A 19,934-nucleotide genomic window follows, 5' to 3' on the forward strand; every position below is an offset into this window, starting at 1 on the left:
GCTCTGACCTGTGAACTGGTTCCTTAACAGTCACATATAGTTGTAATGTATAAATCCTGGAACTGCTTCTGAGGAATAGTTTATTTTTGCTTTCCAGTTCCTAAAGGAGTCTCAATCTCCAGTCTCCTGAAGGAGTCTGAAGTGTCATCTGCTGCAAAAAGTTGAAATTATGAATGACAAGTGGGGCAGCAGTGTTTGCATCCTAAACCTGATGGAGAGAGTCTGAATTACCTGTGGGAAAGCAAAGGCAGTATGACTGCTTTCAAATTTCATGAGTGAATTACAGCTAGGACTTATACTTGCTACAGCAGAATACCTAGGTTCATGCACCAGTGCAGGTCAGCTATTTAGACGTTACATGGAAAATCTGGTTTGGTTGTCGGATTGAGAATTCTAAACTCATTTCACAAGTGAAAGGTTTCAGCAGAGCGATTCTCAGTAAAGGAGGGAATTTTGAGCATCTTCATAAATGCAGTGCTGGATGTCTGCCTCCACTGATGCTCTAAATTTTTCTTTTCCTGCCAGGAATCCTTTCTTTTCTAAAAATATTTACTTGACTCTGCATACTGCTGTCTAATCTGGAGATGGATAATATAGTGCTGATTTGAAAATCCCGACTGGTACAGGACATAAGAATGACCTTTTAAAACATGGCTAAAACGAGTTGCTTTGAAACAAATTTTCAAACTGAATATGCTCCTCTGGGTATGGTGTGGTTTCTATACCACCAACCCCTGCTCCTTCCCCCCTGCCCCCCTTCCCCTAACCACTACTGCTGTCCTAATCTTCTAGACCATTTTGTACCCTCCTCTTATCCTAAGTAAAATACAATTGCTGGCTCTGATATTCATTAAGTGATAATCCAGATTAATTCAGACTTTGATGTAGAAACAAGTCTTATTTCAGCTGCCAAGAAATCCAGATCACCCCATGGAAAATGCACGCACAGATGCACGTACACATACACGCACACACAGTATGTAGAATGCCTTAAAGAAACTGTAGCTAACCACCTTATTAGTATTCCTCCCTCCTCTGTGTTTCACTTGCAGCAACAGAGGGCTGAGCAAAATGCAGTAGAACAGGGACAGAGACAGAGCTGGCAATCATCTCGGTGCAGGCTGCTGAATGTAGGGGGGGGGGGGGGATGCAGCAAAGCAAGATTAATAACCTTGCCATAATCCTGTGCACCCTGGAAGGAGATACCTCCGGTGACTGAGCTGTTCTTGTCTTGATTAATTGGACTGAGTGAATGAGTGGCTGGCAATCCACCTGGTTTGGAGGCGACCCCCTGGATTTGCTGATCTCTGAATTCTCTACCCATCTGGGAAGGTAACAGTGAGACATACCATCTGCAGCACACAGAGCAGCTATTGGAGGCTACTACTGACAGTTTGCACTACAGTTTTTTGGTGAGCAAGAAGCCAGGTACATTGTACAGTAGGATATTTCTGTGCTGAAGCTACTGAATTTCACAATCTGGTCTTTCAGCAACCCCCTACGCTCCGTTTTCCAATTGCCTTTGAGTTCTGGGCTTACTTTTGGCATCGTCTCCTGGACGCATTTTGCTGGGGATGGAAGAGCAGTAAATGGAACCTCTGAAAACTAATTGTTTTGCTTCTGTGTGACTCGAAAAAAGCTGAAAGAATCAAATCCAGCTAGAGGAATTTAAATTTCTTTGTGAGAAGTTTACAGAGGGACTGTATAAAAGGTAAGTCCAGGGGGTTGTCTACCCCTTCTGTTTTCTTTTTTGTTTCCTGCTTGTTTGCTTGAAGTGGGGGAAAAAGGCAAAAACATTAGTACTAGGTGCATAGGAGCGTGGTGTTTGTAAAGTCTTCTTGTAATTTGTATCTCCTTTTTATATCCTTTTCTGTTCCTCCCCCCCCGCTCTGCCTTCTCCCCTTGCCATTTCCACAGTAAAAATGCTCGCAAAATAATGATCTATAGGGCTGCTGGAAAATGTTAATTAAGTAGCACTAGAAAGCTCCTTTCACTTCAAAGGTATTACAATTTCTAGGAAGAGAAATCTTTTGTATTGAACAAGCTAAAATATTTGGAAAGTATTTAGAATGGGCAAGAAATATAGCTCATAGAATATCTTCAGTAGAAGCCTCCATATTTTCATAAATCTTGTCTAGTTTTGTTCTTTGCATTTCAGTCAGCTCTGGAATGATGAATATGCAAGCAAAAAGCTGCTTTTGCTGCTGTTAGCCGAAGTAGAAGGTAGCAGAACAGAAATTTTAGGATTTGTGCATGACTTATGTGAAGTTCATCTGTTTGCTTCTCATTATCCTTTTGAATACTTCTTCCTTTTCCTTTTTTTTGACTACAGAATTTATGAAATATGTAGAACCAAACAGTAACTCATACAGAGCAAAGTGCCAATCTCGAATGAGTTCTTGTAGGCCATTAATTTTTGGGATGGAGGTGCTTCTAAGCACTCAGGTGACCAAAGTAAATTACTTATCTAGCATTGCTCATGGCACTCCAGATTTTCTGGAGATCTATCAGTCATATTGCTCTGGTGCTACTCAGTGTTTAAACCTGGCACTTATCCTCCCACCCGCACCCCTTTCCACCAATGCAGTTACTGCAGGACCAGTATGACTGTTGTAACCTTTCCCATCTTGCCATTGAATAATAGAAATAAAATACCATTGTATTTCAATAGAATCAGAGCTCTTGTGGTTTGGTTTTTTTTTTATTGCTGCACTGATAGTACTTAGCATTCCCAATGAGGTAAGAAAACCATCTGTAAATACATGTCGAAGGTGCTTCATTCTCCAAATGGAGTTACTAGGTACTCACGCCTTCTCAATTACATGAATATGAATGACTAATATTGAAGGATATGGTATCTCTTTTAAATATAGCATAGCTGGATATTTAGTGTAAAAAGATGTGGATCAAAATGCAGTTCTACTGAATAAGCAGATGCTGAGGGGCTTCTATGTGTAAGTATACATATGTAATGTATGTAAAGAAATGGGGAATTACGTCAGATTTATAAATACAAGGACACATCAAATAGGATGATCCATTTGGTACAAAGAAGTATAATGACCCTTCTTGTAATAGATCCTGTGCTGTAAAGCTTAAAACTTAATGAAAAGGCTCTGCTTCAGAGTAATCAAATCACTTTATGTTATTGCATCCTGTCAGTCAGTCCCTCTATTTCCCACTGGTTTTGCATAATAGCTTTAAAGATAGATTAAGGAAGAAAGGAGAACTGGTCATAGGTGTGTTTCTCCTCATTTTCTGGAAGTGATGTTTCTGTGTTGCATGTGCATTTACTGGATTATGATTATGACAAGCAAATCTTTCTGAGCAGGATGCAGTTTGCCATAGTTTTCCCTCACTGTACTTTCCTCAAGCCCCCATTGCATGTAGCACAGCAGTCTCTTTCATCAGGCAATCAACTATGTTCTCTTTTAACTATGGGGAACAATCTGCATGTAATGAGAGCTAAAAAAAAAAAGTGGGTGTGTGTGAAGAAATGACAACTCGTGATTTTTGAAACCTTACCCTGGTTTTAGAATTGAAGTATGGAACGAGACCATCAAAGCAGAGATGTTGACTGGATGAAAGCATGGGAGAAATGTTCTGCCTGGAGATGAAACTTTCATGTTCTGGTGAAAAAGACAACACATTTGCTCCACTAGTATTTCTATGTATTCTGATGTATGAAATATAATTTTAGAAGTGATGCCCTAAACCAAGTAGGAGGGCAGTCACTTGTATGCTAGAAAACTGTTACCACTCTCTTCATGATGTCCAGATGTTATTAATCATCTATCTCTGGTTTTGCATGTAGTATTATCTCCTTATATATTGCAGACTAAAGCAAATGGTGGTTATTTGGCATTTTAACAGATTCGCTGAAGAGGAAACTTTGTGCTTTTCTCCCCCTGCTCCCCCAGTTTTGTTGGTTTATTGGATTTTACTTAGAATTTTTCCTGAAATTCAATTCTGATTTCCTAATTAAACTGTCACATTTGAAATTTTTTGACTTTGTTTGTACATTGTGTACATGACATTATATGTAACATATTATGTTATTACAGGATCAATTTTGGTTTCTAATACCATTGTTATTTTTATGGTAAGAATGGAAATGAATACTCAGTGCTAGCAGGTTTTATGTGGGAACAGGCTTTAGCACCAGTTGGACTGTGTGGTTTGTTGGTTTTGTTTGTTTGTTTTTTTGTTTTGGTTTGGTGTTTTTTGTTGTCTTTTTTTTTAAGGAAAAACACCAGTAGTTAAACTGTTAAAAGAATGTCAAGTGTTTCATCTTAGTGGTCCTTCAATTTCAATTGCATTTCATAGTGTAATGCCCCATATACCTTCAATCTCACCTAATGTGGAAACTGCTTTCTCCTCTGTGCTCTTTGGTTGCTTATATGAGCTCAATCCACTACTCGAATATCTTGTTGAAATGGGAAGGGATGGCCTGCACAGGTCCAGTAGTGTATTGTAGGTAAAGTCTCTCAGTAGGAATATGGGTACAATGACATTCGTATGAGCTGAATTGTCTAAATGTTCTTTTAAGAATAAGGGGAAGATATAGAAAACCGAAATTTCTTTTTCGCTTAGTTCCAGTTAATTGAACATCTTCCTTTCCTTGTTGCTGAAGTCAGCCAACCAGGCACTAACCTTCTCCAGCACATGTTTCTGTGTTTCTAAGACCCAGGGTACTTTACACATGAATTCCTCCTTCTTTCTGAAACAAGCTGGGCTGACAACTGGTAAGTAAATCTTGAAGCAGTGTAGTGGCATGCAAGCAAAGGGAGGATGGGAGAGAGGGAGATGCACCAGCAATTCCATGACTTAAACCAAAAGAACAAGCTCTGTGGGATTGCAGAACATGTCTTTTGGTTGCTGACTCATTGTATTGGTCCGCAACATTATCTTACACTAATGTAATGACATTGGGCCTGGTTTTGAAATAATGAGGAGAAAAAGAATAGTTTATCAGTAAACACACATTGCTTATGATTGTGTACTTCTTTGACAAATAGTATGATTGTTGGAAATTTGTGTACGTGGAGTTAGGGTTTTTAAATCTTTAAAAGAATTAATAAGTAAAATTTAGTTTTTGCCATTTGAGGAAAAAAACCGAAGTTACAAATATATCTTTTCAATAGACAAGTTAGTTGACTGCAATAAATTACACTTTTCTTGTATTGCTTTCCTTCTAATTTCTTCTGATTCTTTGTCAAAGGATAAGGTTTAGGATCGAAGGAGTCCAAAATTCCAGTTCCTGGGCTAGTAAACATGGTAGATAATCTGCTGCTTCAGAGTTTTGAGTTTAAAGCAATTAATTTTCAGCTTTCAGTATTCCTAGTTGGAAGTGTGAAAATTAACTTTGTTTGGGAGATTGTTTAATCTCTTAGTTTTTCAAACAGATAGGTTGTTTAGGGGAGACACCCATTGTGGTGCTACCTGTTATTTGGCCTTTCACAGACTGAGGTAGCCAAGAAAGCATCTTTCGATAGGTAAGAGTTCCTTATATTTTTATCAAATTAGCACAAAAACTCATGTACATCTGAGGTGTATAACAAAAAAAAATTATTTAAACAATGTAGCTTCCAGGAGTGATCTGAAAGAGTTGTGTTGAGAGCATGGTATACATGCGTAGGTATTTGCTTCTAGAGGCTGTTACTTTTCACGCTGCTGATGGTGATGAAGTTCTCAAAGTTAAGATTCAAATGACCCAGTGGTATGCTCAGTTCTGTACAGCCATTTCATATTGCTAAGGAGGAAACTTACTGCTTCTATGAGCTCAGAATCTGCAAGATGCTGCCATGAAAGAATGCTTGCTGCCAAACTTAGAGTAGTTATGTAAGGTAGAATCCTATTGATCCTGGAGGAGGGTGGTGGGCAGAGATTTCTTCAGAACCTGGAGACTTTCTCAGAACATATACTGCAGAGGCAGAATTGTAGCAAGAAATCTAGGTCTCTTCCTAGTGTATATTGAATAAACTTTTTGTACAGACAGCCACTATTCTGTAATTTGCCGAAGTTTCTTTACTCAGTTGGCCATCGATGGTAAGTATTGTTTTGTATTTTATGCATTGCAAAAGTTAACAAATTTTTAAAGCAAAAGTGTGTTTAAATGAAGCTCATAACTGCAGACATGAAGGACTTCTCTTGCTGCATTTTTGACATATCTTTGAGCTTGTGAACTCTGGCCAGGAAATTTTCCATGAGGCCCATTCTAACCTCTTTGATAATTTAAGATGTTGTTTTGGTAGGTTAAATTTGTCAAGGGCTCATGAAGTCCAGCACGTACTAGTAATTAGAGAATCAGTTCCAGTCCTGTTGTTTGTCCTGTTTACATGAGTAAGAACAAGATTATATAATTCTTTGTTTAGCTTCTCTGAAATTGCTGATTTAGTGTGAAGTAAGGGTACAGACAGAGGTGGGAGGACAGTAATTTTTATGGAAATGTTTGCTTAATTTTATTTAACTCCCTGTGGGAGCAACCCCTCCCCCTTCTCTTGTTTATTTGTAGGAGAAAATACTGGAGCTATCAAGCAGTGCACTTATTTTTCATAGAATCTTGGCTTGCTTTTTTTGAATGTTTACCAGTATATAATCTTTACTGTCTTTTCTGCTGTCTCAGGAAGAAATTGGTTAAACGAGAAAGAAAAGCAACACTTCTGCACTAGAAATGTGATGGTTCATCGGCTTATTAAACTAATAAGACATTTCGGTATTATTAGGTAAACCTAGGGATGGCGCTTCTCTGGGTGATTTCCCCCTTACTGTTCTTCAGTTAAACACTGTTGAAAGCTTCACTAGGAGCTTCTGGTTGAAGGAACAAAGAAAGTGAATGTTCTGAGGTTAGGCCTTTCTACAGAGGCTCTCACACTAAGGCTGCATTTGTTTCAACCTATTTTTTCATGTTCTGGGGAGCTACTCATGATAATAACTGTGAATTTCACATATACCTTTAAATCTTCACTATACCCTCAGTTATTTCAGGAAAAAAATTATGTACTTCGAAGCTAAATGATCTGCCTACTTAACCTGGAAGAGTAGCTTGCTTCTGAAAAGCAGAAAATTCAGTAGTAAAAACTGGAGAGAAAAGGGTGGAATGGGTGAACTCAAAGAAAGAAGGAAAAACAATGCAGTGATTACCCCAAAGACAAAAGTAGCTTCATTTTCTTGAAAAGTATAGGCAGTGTTTGCATCACACAGACTGCACGTGGAAGAAAATTTTAATTTTGCATGCAGCCAAAGTGTATTTTAGCAGTATGAGTGTGGGGGGGAAATGGGTTATAGAATGTTCTTTTTAAGCACCTCAAGCATATATTTCAGAAATAACACTTAGTCAGGATTCAAGTCCACATTTTTATTTTAAATGGGAGTAGAGATATATAGTAAGGCTAATAACAGGAGTGACATTATCAAAACTCCAAAAAGGATCTGGAGATCTCTTGGAAAAAGCTTTGAAAACAAACCTTGGACTTGGCTAGTTGCAATCTAGTTCTGAAAACAAATGAGCGGAGAGACATAATTTGGAACATGTTTCGGTGAAAGGAATGTGTGAACTAGAGAAGAGTGCAGGCCCAGAAAAGCAAGACGCTTTGTGTGGTTAGAAATTTTTTTGGGTATGAGCTAAAACTGAGATTAGATAGGACTTTGGGGAGAATTCTAGTAGTGGTAGGTTAACAATAGTTAATGCTAAGATTAACTTAGCATTGAATTCAGGAAACCTGAAGCAAACTAAGACATGCAGAAGAGGTAATTTAAGTGTAGGTATGGAAGAGCCTCAGTATCCAGAGATAAGATTCAAATAAAGTGATTAATGCATTGAAAATTTGTGTCAAAAATTATGAAGTAATATAACTGAATGGGTAAGTATTTTAATTTCTGGAAAAGAAAGTATGATTTCTGGGGTTCATGAGTTCAACCTTAAAAATTGCCACAGTCTATGTAATCACCCCTGTCTTCCAGTGAAAAATGTAAGCCAAAACTAAGTTATGACGATCTTTAGTGACTAAAAAAGTCATGAATGACTTTATGTTATTAGGTCTAGAATATGCAGAGGAATTTGGCTGAGTTAATGTATGGTTGGATTAATGTAACCTGGCTGTCAGGTAGTAAATACTTTCCTTTCTCCTCTTTAAGTTGCATGTTACACCAGATCCACATGGGGGTTTTGCCACTGAAATTTCAGTGGATGCTTGTAGTGGAGTGGGCTGTGTATGGCAGCACTGCTCAGAAGCGCGTCTTATTTTCCTGTGACCTGTGGGAGAGTATCTGTGCTATTTACTGGAGAGTGAAGGGGCCTCAGGGAGCAAGGACTGCCCTAGCCCTCTTTGGTTCTGGCCTGCCTTGCAACTACCCTGTAATTTAGATGAGTGGTAGGGGAGAGACAGTACAGCCTGACTCGTTAGCTTTTCTTTTCCTCCACTGTCAATGATAGTCAGGGCTTACTACAGTAACCTGATGCCCTCCTTTTACAGAAGTCACAACCCTTTCAGGCCGCAAAAGATCCCTTCAGACTGGGATTCCCTTGACAATCAGCTTTATAGTTTAAGCAGCTTTATGCAATACTGAAAACAGTGACAGTTGAGAGAGGTAACTAGGAGACTTCTTGTATTATAAATACTTGGCTTGGGAATGTGTGCTTAAGGGTATTAAGCTGCCTGAAAGAGTCTCTTAATCTGCCTTAATTCTTCTTATTATATTCTTTTTCTGAAGTAGGCGGAGATGCAAGATCTTTTTCATATAGATGAATAGAGAAGTTCCACACCTGTGGAACACACATATATATGTTCCTACTAGACATGTTTACAGAATGTAGAAAGACAGGAGAAACTGAGTAAAATGTCTGCCCAAAATACTTACTTATGTAATGTTTTTTTCCATTTGACATCAGAGCTTTGCTGTGAATCATGAACACTTCAATGATTTTTCTATCTGGAATGTAGTAGAAGATTTTTGAGGTCTAGCAGTGGAGAAGCCTAACTTTTTTATTACCTCTTATTTGTCAGTGACATAAACTTACATCTTTGTCTCTGTCTAGGAATGAGCCAGTTTGTAATGTTTATGGTGGTATCAGCAGGAAATATTCTTCCCCAACACCACCCTTCTCTTCACCCTTTTGGATATTGGAAGGGAAACTTCAGAAGGAGAATGTTATAAAGTGATGGCCTTGAGGATGCAGAGGAAGTAGAGATGGATAAAACTACTGCTCTGATATTCATAAATGTTTAATTTGCTAGTGGAAGTGAATTTTTTGTTATTATTGAGGGAGGAGAAAGTGCATTTTGGCAAGTCATGATTTTTCTAAATCTATGAATATTTGGAAAAATACCACACATTTCCAAATGTAACAAAAGTAATTATTTTCTAAGGTTATTTTGTCCAAGTTTAGTATCTATTGTACAATGAGAGTCCTCTCCTATTTTTTTTATCAGAAACCATGCCTGAGCTTTTAATACTTAAATTCTTTTACTTCTGAATTTGGTGATAATTGTCTCTTTCTTCCTTTCTTTCCATATTGTTTAACTGTAATTGGTGTACTAGAAGGCTGCTTTCATGATCTTGTCCAGGCCCTCAGGCAATGGAAATGAGTAGGTAGTTCCAATAAGGATGTCAGTTTATGAGAATAAACATTTGGCCTCCAGTTGTTCTACAAATTATTGTCTAAATAGTACTTTTCAAATGTAGGTACATTTCTGCAATCACTTCAGGCTTAGGCTTTTTTAATTATTTAAGCCCAGTGGTAAGCACTACAAGAGGCAGTGGAGAAAAGGTCACTGGAGCAAGAAGATCATGTCTTCTACAAAAGGCCCTGATGTTGCATTTGATTTTAGTAGGATAATGCAGACACTAGAAAACATTAAGAATTTAAGGTTACATGGGCTTTTTACTATTGTTAGTAATATGACTGGTAAATGCCCTTTGTAACTGTAATACTCTGTTTGAATTTTTAATATGACAAAGGAAAAGAAACGCTTTGTTTCCTTTTCTAAAACAAATTATGAACATGCTTGTACGCTAAAAATATTTTGAGCAAGACTACTAGTGTAATACTATGGTGGTTTGGTTTTCTTTAAAGATATCATCTCAAGGTCTGCTGCTTGAACTGTTGGGTTTTTTTCTCAGATCTCTAGGGCCTCAATTTTATTTTAAAGACTTGAGGTTATTGAGAAGGAGTTGATGTGTGGGTGATATGAGATGAAACTAATGATTTTTGTCCTTGCTTTTGTCCCAAATGGGAAATCTTTGTTGAATTCCATTGTTTATGTAGACAAAAGAAAATAATATACCTAATCAATGCTCTTTTTGCCCTATTCATTAGACATACTAATCCTGAATAGCACTGGGATTATGTACTGCATTTAAATCTAGGGTCATGATCTGGCCCTTTTAGAGGGAGCAGGTTCTTTTTCTGTGGCTTTTGACATTAACAAAGTTCAAGTAGGTATGGTCAGAACAACAGTCTGATTTGATATACTATAACCTTATGCAGCTACTTTGTGATCTGTTTTAGTTGCTTTTTGCTTTCTCTATGACCAGTTTTCCTGTAGGGTAAAAAGTGTATAGATTTATATAGTGTATAGACTACTAAAACTGTTATTGAGCTATTGCATTAAGCTGGTAAATTGTTCCCCCAGTGCATGGTTACTACCCCTCAGAACAAAAATGAGAAGCTTTCCTGTTACCACCTTGTGTACTTCTGACACTTCTGCTATTTCTGATTAACTTGCTTTCTCTGTATTATAGTAACAAATATCTTTAATGGCATTTCATTATATATATGATGCCCTGAGTTTCGTGAGATGAAGAAATACTTTTACTTGCTTGGGCTTTCAATTTCTACTTGTAGGCACTCAGCAAGCAGTAATTTTTTTGGAATTTGTTGTTGAATGGCCATTAAAATGCAGTCATTTTGTGAGACAAAGCAATACCTCCCTTTAGAGATCATGCTATTTAAATTGGCAGAACTGGAACAAAATAGGATGCACAATCAACACAATGCTGTAAGGGTCAAAGTGTGGTTCAGATATTTGGTGTTTTGCTGCCTGTGACCTTTAAAGCCAAAATTCTTTTATTAAGCTGCTCCTCCACAGGCAGGAGCGAGGATCAGAACACTAGAATTGCCTTGCTGCTGCCTTTTGCATTATGTTAATTGGATGAATAGGCTTAAAACTACACTGCAGTAGTGCAGGATGGATGGGGAAATGGATCATGTTGGAGATGCCTACCTCTGAACTATGTGCAATGAAACCCGTCTAGAACTGATGCAATTGGTATTCATATTGGAGAGGGCAAAAAAATTGATCACTATGTCAGGATAATGGGCAGCTTTTGTGCCATTTTAGGGTGTAAGGAGGAACTAGACTATTAGCAAGGCTAGTTTTGGTTTTGTTTCTAAACATTGCTGTTGTTAATTATTTTTCTTTGGTTGTTTGCATGGCCTGTGCTGGTAAGTATGGAGGTGAAATACAGAAGCAACTTCTGACTCATTCTCTTCCACAAAGGCTAGTTCAAGAATAATTTGAGAAGCATTAGGCAAGAGTTGAGTCACTGAATCAACTATGAAGTTCTACTTGCTGTATTGGAGGCTATGTCTTCCTTTCCATTGTTTTGCATAGCTCCTGGTTCAGTAGTGGGTGTGAAGATCCAACCGTAGTCTGTACAGCAGTGTATGCTAATATGTCATGTTACAGATCTTGCTCTGGGATTGCAAGGTTGACTGTGTTTCTCTCAAGGGTAGAAACAACAAAAGTAGAACTCTGGGATCAGTTTGAACAATGAAAATGAATATTACAAAACCCATCCAGGTTTTGAACTGCTTTAATTGCCTTTTAGAGGCATAGGGAAACCTGAGGACAGACACCTCTTTCTGAGAACACTGACTGGTAAAACAGAATAGTCAGACTGTGCAGCAGCTTTGGGACTTAGAGATCCTGCAGCAGTCCAGTCAGCTGATCCCAGCAAAGCATCTAATTGCAGCGTTTGGTAAAGTAAGTCCTGTAGCAAGAGTTTTAAAGAAGGTAAGGTTGTGATGCTTGAACCTGTAGTCACAGATTTAGAGGAACCTCTGCCCCCTGAAGATGATCCATATGGCTTTTGAATATCAATATTATAGGCTTCCATCCAAAAAGCAATAAGACTCCATCGTGATCACTCTTAAATTTGCAGAATATAACAAGACATTAATATAGCATATTTCTGTTGTACTTGTTGAACCATCCCATAGCATTTAATGTTTGGGTGTAATTTTCTATTGAACTTGATTGGAGGATCCAAAATTAGGAAACTATGATGAAAAAGCAGATTTCCACACCTACCTGACTTAGTATGTATTCCTTTACAGGGCAAATATATTTAAATTTAGGATTTTATCTAGATTTGAAGCACAGAAAAACAGTAAAACATTTTACCCTATCACACCTGTTGTGGTATAGAAGATGTGTTTAAAACGTTACTTCAACTTGCTGTTAACATTATTTCTATATTTGATACTTTATCTATATTAGGTAAAACTAATATCACAGCATTGTAATCAGCAGAGGATTTTTGTGTGTGTGAAACAGGGAAGAAAGGTTCACAAAGATGGTGGTTTTGACTCCTGTTTTTGGAAATGAATGCATTAAGAACTTAAAAATTGGTAAGAGGTGATGAAACTGTGTGGGGCTTGAAGTTTTCAGTTCTCAAACATGGCAGAGGCAAAATTGAAACAAAGCATATGCATTCATTAGTATATACATATTCTTCTTCTAGAAAGCGTAAATATAAAATAAAAAAAATTCCAAATCTGAATAAGACGAAACACTGAGTTCAAGGCAGTCCCTACCATCCTCTGCATAAATATGGTTTAAATAGTATAATTAATAACACTTTAGTCTTGTTATCATATGCTGTCCCTGCCAGAATGAGGTTGTGTCTGTATCAAAATACTTTGGGCTGCTTTCTTTCATGAAATAATTTGAATTAACTTTGTGTTTTAACCTCAAACCTTCTTAAATATGGATACCCCTCTGTCTCTGCTGCTTTCATTGTTCTCTTAACACTGCATGATGCTAACTTTTTCAGTCTTTATTCAGAGTAGCAAAGTATTTATTTAGAAGCGCATTCCTGTTCTTATATATACAGCTAGAAGTTGTGTGTGTATATATACACACACACACAGAGCTATTAATTCAGAAGGTTCAAGTGCTTCTGTCATAATCACTCCTGCTACAACAGAAGCTGATTTTCTGTCCAAAACATTAAAACCTCTTGTACCTGTGGGGTGAACAACAGCTTTTTAGATGACCTTTTTGCTTTTACTTCAGTCTGTGGAAAGAAGGTCAAGTTTCATCTTTAGTTGGAACCAGTCTTCCTTACCCTGCCTTGTCTCCAAACATTAGTCGCATGTTTTCCGAACCATAGCCATTTGCCTCCTCTCCCATAGAAGTGTGTTTTCTCTGCAAGTCTTTTAGGAAGACTGCATCTCGAACCCAGCATTAAAAGGCCATTTAAGTGAGCCCTATCTCTATTTCAAATCCTTTAATCTTTTCTGTTTGTTCCTTTTTTTTTTTGTTTTGTTCTGGACTTCTTACTGAGTTTTATCATGACTGAAAGTAGACATTTTAAAAATTGGTTTGTTTCCTTGGTGACCCGGAACTGCATGAATCATAGAATCAATCAGTCATAGAATCATTTGGGTTGGAAGGGGACCTTGAAGATCATCTAATTCTAACCCCCCTGCAGAGACACCTTCAAGTAGACCATAAGTTCTTAAAGAAGTGCCACTTCTGAATTCAATTTATCATGGTGCAGTGTGAGCCTTGGGAACACCGAGTTGCCAGCAGGGCTCTTGAAGCACCAGTTCAGCTGGTTTCTCTCACCTAAATGCAACACGAAAGGGGACAATGGGGTGGGGAGGCAGCCTCAAGGTACTGCTGCAGGGTCACGCTCACGCTGGGCAGGGCAGGGCCCCTGCGGAAAGAGCCGTGATCCCCGCCTGGCTTAGCTTGTTAAAGCAGCTGGTAAGCAAATATACGGTGGTGGTGCTAACAACTCATTATTTCATTAGCTGTGTGTGTTGTCATGGCTTAGTGGGCTTACAGGCAAGCACATAAATTCAATAAAAATTAGGTAAAATGCGCTTATTACCTCTCCCAATCTTCCCCATCCCTTTCTCCATTACTGTAACTTCTTTTATGCAGAAATATAATTTATTTTTTGCCCACTTTTGATCTAAAAAGCCAGTTGAAGTTTAGGGTATTAAGTACTGCGTTAAGAAGAGATAATGATGACTAATTTTGCTGAATCAGTTCACTGAGCAGGGAAGGAACCGAGCAGTAGAACAATGACCTAAACTTACTTCAGACACTGATCCGCCAAAAAAGAAAAGGCCTTACTATTTAGAGAAAGTGTTATGAGGCTGCTGTTTGTGGTGTATTAGTTTTGATCACTCCTGCTGATCATTTTGTTTATTTGTATGGAACTTGACTGGCTAATGTAACTACCTCTGACCCTGTCTCTTAGAGGTGCAGAGGTTGATGTTTAAGGGACTTGGTTTGATGGAGACTAAAACAAGCCTGTAACTATCATGAATAATGGTTATTTTCACCTTGGAACAATTGAAGTTTTATAAAACCCATTTCTTTCTTAGATGGAAGAGTACAGATGCTCCATACCTGTCCCCTTCATATTTTTTAATTATTTTTTTTTCTGCACTGTTTTCTCCACCACAGGGTTCTTTTGCTAGGTTGGATTTAGTTAGTGTGGAGTGTCAGAAAGTGAATGGCAGTACTTTGGGTCTACCAAGTGCTTTTTGAATTTCTAAATGAACAAACAATATTTCCCCTTGAAAGAGAGAGACAATCTGGCTACTTATACGCTAGAATAGCTGGTAGGGTTAGAGTTATCCTCAGGAATCAGAGTAAAATCCCATTGAGACAAATGTCAAATGTTCAGAACTCGTTTCAGGTTTCATGTAGATTTAGGTGTGTATAATCACATTACTTTTACTTGGGTCATGTTTTAAGGTACTTAAGTCATGAGGTCTTAAACTTGGAAGAGCTGAAATATTCAGTTCTATCCTAAATGAAAGTTCTTTAGCAAAGTGCTCTGGCCAGGAGCTAAACCTTGTGCAAATTCCACAGCTGTAAAGTATTGAAATTTTCTTTAATTATCTCAATTTGAAATTGGCCCAAACAGAAGTCATGACTGTAAAAATTAAGCCCATGTTTTTATCAGGAAACCAGTCATGTCCAGATTCTAATGGTTTGGAAAGTGATCACAAATCTGAAGTGTACCTCACTAGCAGTATAACAGAGTATATGGTGAATTGGAATAACGGTTTCCATTTTTGTGTTAATCCACTCAACTCTTGAAGTACAAATCTTATTCTTGCTTGCCATGTAGAACTAACCTTGCAGTAGGAAATTCAGCACCTTGATTTACAGATGGGCTAAGTGATTTCATAAGTCATTAATACTTATGAATCCATCAGTGGGGGAAAAAAGCTCACTATTCTACTTACTCCAAGTGTGTGTGCATGATTAATTTTAGATTCAACCTGGAAATACAAAGTGGTCTCTTTTTCTTTTCCCTACATTAAAAAAAAAAAAAAAGAAATCTGCATCTGTTAAATGGAAGTGTCTATGAAGTTTTCTAAGCTTAGAGTAAGAATAGTCCTTTCAGGACTATCTTGAAAAAAATTACGGAAATAGAGCTATTTTTCTTGTGGATTTCTTTCAACTATCAGATTTTCTTTGAGAACCACCACCAGTCTTTGCTTTTTCTGCAAGCATTAGTCCTTGTGGCAGCTCATTAAATGGCATTTGATGCTAAGACTATATGTAAGTGAAAGGCACAAATCAAACCTATATGCATAGAGGACTGTAATGCAACTGTTACTGGTAATAAGATACTTGAGATGATGGAAGTAATTTGAATTCTGATATACACGTGGGGAAGATGGATGCTCATAGTAAGGCACACTAGAGATTTATATCTTTAAAACACTCTATAACCATTTAAAAATATTTCTCTCAGCACCTTTGTTATAAAAAAACAATAAACGGTCACTTTCCAAACAGAAAATAATTCTGAAATATTGGTAATTTTGGTGTGCTTTTGTTGGGGTAACACTTCTAGAGCATCTTGCTACTAAGCTAACTCTCACTCATCCACTAAGTTTTCGTATGGGTGAGCCTTTTGGAGATACAGTGTTTTCTGGGGGCTTGAACCCCTGTGCAACGTTGGGTATTTCAATCAACAAAATATTACAAATGCTCCTTCAGAAAAATCCATCTGCATATTTAAATTGTGCAAATAAAAAAAACTTGTAATTAAGTGTGCTATGCTGTACTCTGTGCCATAAATAAAGGTATTTTTTTGTTTAGAATATTGAAGAATGAATGAACAGTTTAACACATGGCAAGCTACTTCTGTGTAACTCTTCAAAGGATTAGAATAGAGGTGTGAAGTAGAAAAAAATAATTACTGTTTTCTTGGTTCCTTTTTTAGCTATAGAGTAATACCAGTGTCCAAAAGATGCAATTTACAGCATTGCAACTGATTCTTTCTCCTGCTTAGAACTGGACCCTTATTAATAATTTGTATAGTTGACAGTAATTTTAGAGCTTTTTTGAAAACAGTTATTTGCTTCCACTTCTGTCTCACTTTCTTTTCTTATCTGTGTAAACTTTGTCCTTTTCTGGGAAGAAAGGCATTTTTCTTTCCCTCTGGAAATCTCACTTGACATTTAGCAAGGGATGTTTGTAAGAATGTCAGACTGATGAGAGCTGTTTGCTGAAGTCTCACCATGTTCATTCAGCTGAACAATATCTGTTGTTAACAGCCGTAATTATTATGAACAGGTTTAAAAGGACAAGCTTATTGTTGTGCTTTGGCAACATGCTTTTGAGCTGCTGGTTACTCAATAGTAATACTTGGCACATGACATCGCTTTTTATCATCAAAGTGCTTACAGATATTGACTAATTAAATACATTAGAGTCTATCTGTATGTCCCTTGGTTGTGAGGAAGTAAATAACTCCTTCTTCATTTATATTGTACAATTTGTGAGTGTTTGAGTTCATAATGGCAAGTACTAAATAGAGACATGACCCTTGTGGTTGAATTATGACTCTCTTGTTGAAGTTTTGCTTGAAATTTTCAGACATCATTTCCATTACCATATACGCTATGGGATTGCAATCATAGAATCATTAAGAGTTGTAGAATCATTGAGTTTGGAAAAGACTTCTGATATCATTGAGTCCAACCATATAAAGCTTTTCATCTCTGGTAAGGCAAGACAGTATAGGTGTGGCTATGCAATCAAGATGAGGCAGCGCAATCACCTTACTGAAGGTGCTGGAAGCTGCAAAGAGTAAGAACTTCCTTGAACCTTAGAAAAAGCAAATAAGTTGAGCTTTGGAGTTATAGATGTGCAGTATTTGCAATACAAGCGATATGACCCACTGGTTGCATTACTGAATCTTACTAGTCCATTGGTTTTTACCTGGGATGTCTTTCATCATGCAAGTTGTTAGTGAGGGCTGTTCTGCAGTGAAAACTGAAACTAACGCAGCTTACTGGGCATAACAGAATTGTCATGTGTCTTCTAATGTTTACTAGCTAGCCAAGCATGAGATGTGTAATAAATAAGAGATTCCTGTACTTGATTGAGTATATTTTACTTTATTATGCAGACAGCTCTGGGAAGATATGTAATCGCATAAGTACTTGAGCTCAGGCTCTGGTGACTATTTGTGCTAATTGATAAAAAGGTTGCTGCATAGTAGCCTAAGTGGTAATTGGGCCATATGTTAGGAAAAGGAAGCACACATTTGGCCCGCTGACTCTCAGTATTGAATCTGCCTGACAGAATGAGACAACATCTTACTTATGTATTTCATGTGTATGACACATGAAACTAGAAATCATAATGTAGCTAAATAGCTACTGCAAATGTAAAACTCTTTTCCCTATGGTTTTGAGAGAGCATTGCATTTGTGGAAGTATCTTTGCATTGGTCATCCTGTCAGTCTGTGGTAGAGAAAAATATCTACTTTCCTTAAATTTCTTTTACGGTTTGGAGAAATGTGATTGCAAGTGATTTGCAACACATGAATTCATCATAAACTGTGTAATTTGCTGTTGGGGCATTATATACATCATTGCAAAGAAATAAGAAATAATGTTTAGCTTATTAATATTCCTAGTTAACTGAAGTGTTCTCAAAAAAGCTGTACTAAGCTTGAAACTGTGACACGTTTGAGCTTTTTAGACTTGAGAGCAGTTATCAAGAGATCTCAAAGATGGATTTTCTTAGACCTTGTGTGCCCTTTCTGCATAAGCAAGCAGAATTCACTTTGAAAAGTTCTCCATGGTTACTAATTCTTATTGTGGCATCAATAGCTATATTTGTTAAGAAGGCTTGCACGTATAGTAGTTGACTCTTCGTAATCTGACATTTGGACACGTGAACCAGGATTGAGCTTTTAAAAATTCAGGCCTTGGTTCCCTCTGCTGTTGTTTAGATTCAGTTATCATATTTTATCTTTATGCCCTCTCATTCCCCACTTAATATATCTGCAGTTTTGGACAAAGTGATCATGAGACTCTGGTTGCTCGCTGACATTGCTGGGAAATTGTTGTCTCTGTCTCTCTGGGCTGATTTTTTTAGCTGGCCAGGTGTTGTTTTTCAAGTCCTGAGGCGCTGATATATAATTATGGAGAAGATCATTCACCTTTCTGTTGGCTTGCTAGCTTCCTGTGAGCCTTAGTTCCCACTTTACAGTTTCTCTTTTGGAGAAATGGTCTGAACTGCCCCTGAATAGCAGTGTTGACTTTGTCTCTCAATTAAAGATATGCAGTTTAGGAGAGTACAGTGATTCACAAACCTTAAATACACAGAGCTTCTGGGTGCATTTTTTATAATTTCTGTCTACTTACCTATTTAGTGATGTCTCATATTGAGAATTATTTCTGGTGCAATGGAGCTTATGGAGGGAGAGACCAACACACTTTGAGGCTAAAAATTACGTAGTTCAAAGGACAACTTGTGTGGATTTGGAAGGATGTCAGAATGGTGTCTGTCCACAGAATGATCAGCTGTACCTGTATAATTTTTGGCAGATGTCTAATTTATTTTTTTAAAGGCCTCCAATGATGAAGATTACAGAGACTTCCTAGGTGAATTTATCCTTTACACAAAGCTAGTGAGCTGTCACTGAGAAGTTGGCTGTAGAGCTATTATAGATACAACTGATAGTATTAATGCTGTTAGTGCCCTCATCCATGAACCAATATACTCTTCCTAATTCCCATTAGAATGTGCCTGATGACTTCACAGATTATGGTCCTTTAATTAGAGCATGGCAAATTCTACCAGAGACTGACATTTCGAGGCTCAGTTTGGTTTTGTGTATTCTGCCAGCCTATTGCTGGGAGACCTGGGGGTTTGGTTTTCCTTGGGACTGGTTCTGGGTAGATTTCAGGCATTTCTTCTGGAACTTGATTCAGTAAACAGCCAGCTGCTAAGGACAATCATGTGAAGAAGTTGTATGTAGGGTTTAGTTTTTTCCTAGTATCTTGTGGTTTGCTATCTAAAGTCACTTTCCTTGTAACCATGTGATCTTCCCTCCAGCAAATATGTTTTCATAAACAGAACATAATTGATTTGATAATGCTTTATGTGAGTAGGGATCTTTCTGTACCCAAAAGGTAGGTGTGCAAGTTTGGAGTTGGCTTCCTGCCAAGTCTCCGAAACTCGACAACAGGGTCTCCTTCCCAGAGAGGGAAGAAAAAAAAACGACAAAAAGGAAAACCAGGCAGCCAAAGTTCTAGCAAAAATATACATATATATATATATATATTTGATATAACTTTGTCTGCCTTTTTTTTTTTTTTTTTGTTTTTTTTTTTTTTTTTGTTTTTTTTTTTGTTTTTTTTTTTTTTTTTG

The 19,934-nt window shown here is 37.5% G+C and overlaps 1 protein-coding gene across 4 annotated transcripts in view; it reads left to right on the forward strand.

The window, feature by feature from the left end:
• Nucleotides 1-1,090: 1,090 nt before the first annotated feature.
• Nucleotides 1,091-19,934, forward strand: part of LRRC4C (leucine rich repeat containing 4C) — a 496,561-nt gene continuing 477,717 nt past the window's right edge. For 3 of the 4 annotated variants that reach the window (XM_017812506.1, XM_017812499.1, XM_017812535.1), the window contains exon 1: nucleotides 1,092-1,711. The gene's annotated coding sequence lies outside the window, so the exon portion shown is untranslated. Of the gene's footprint in view, nucleotides 1,712-19,934 lie in introns of all 4 variants that reach the window. The other variant, XM_017812552.1, reaches the window with a different exon arrangement.

This window comes from Lepidothrix coronata, unplaced genomic scaffold (genome assembly GCF_001604755.1).
Source record: "Lepidothrix coronata isolate B3197 unplaced genomic scaffold, Lepidothrix_coronata-1.0 Scaffold1, whole genome shotgun sequence".
Taxonomy (NCBI): domain Eukaryota; kingdom Metazoa; phylum Chordata; class Aves; order Passeriformes; family Pipridae; genus Lepidothrix; species Lepidothrix coronata.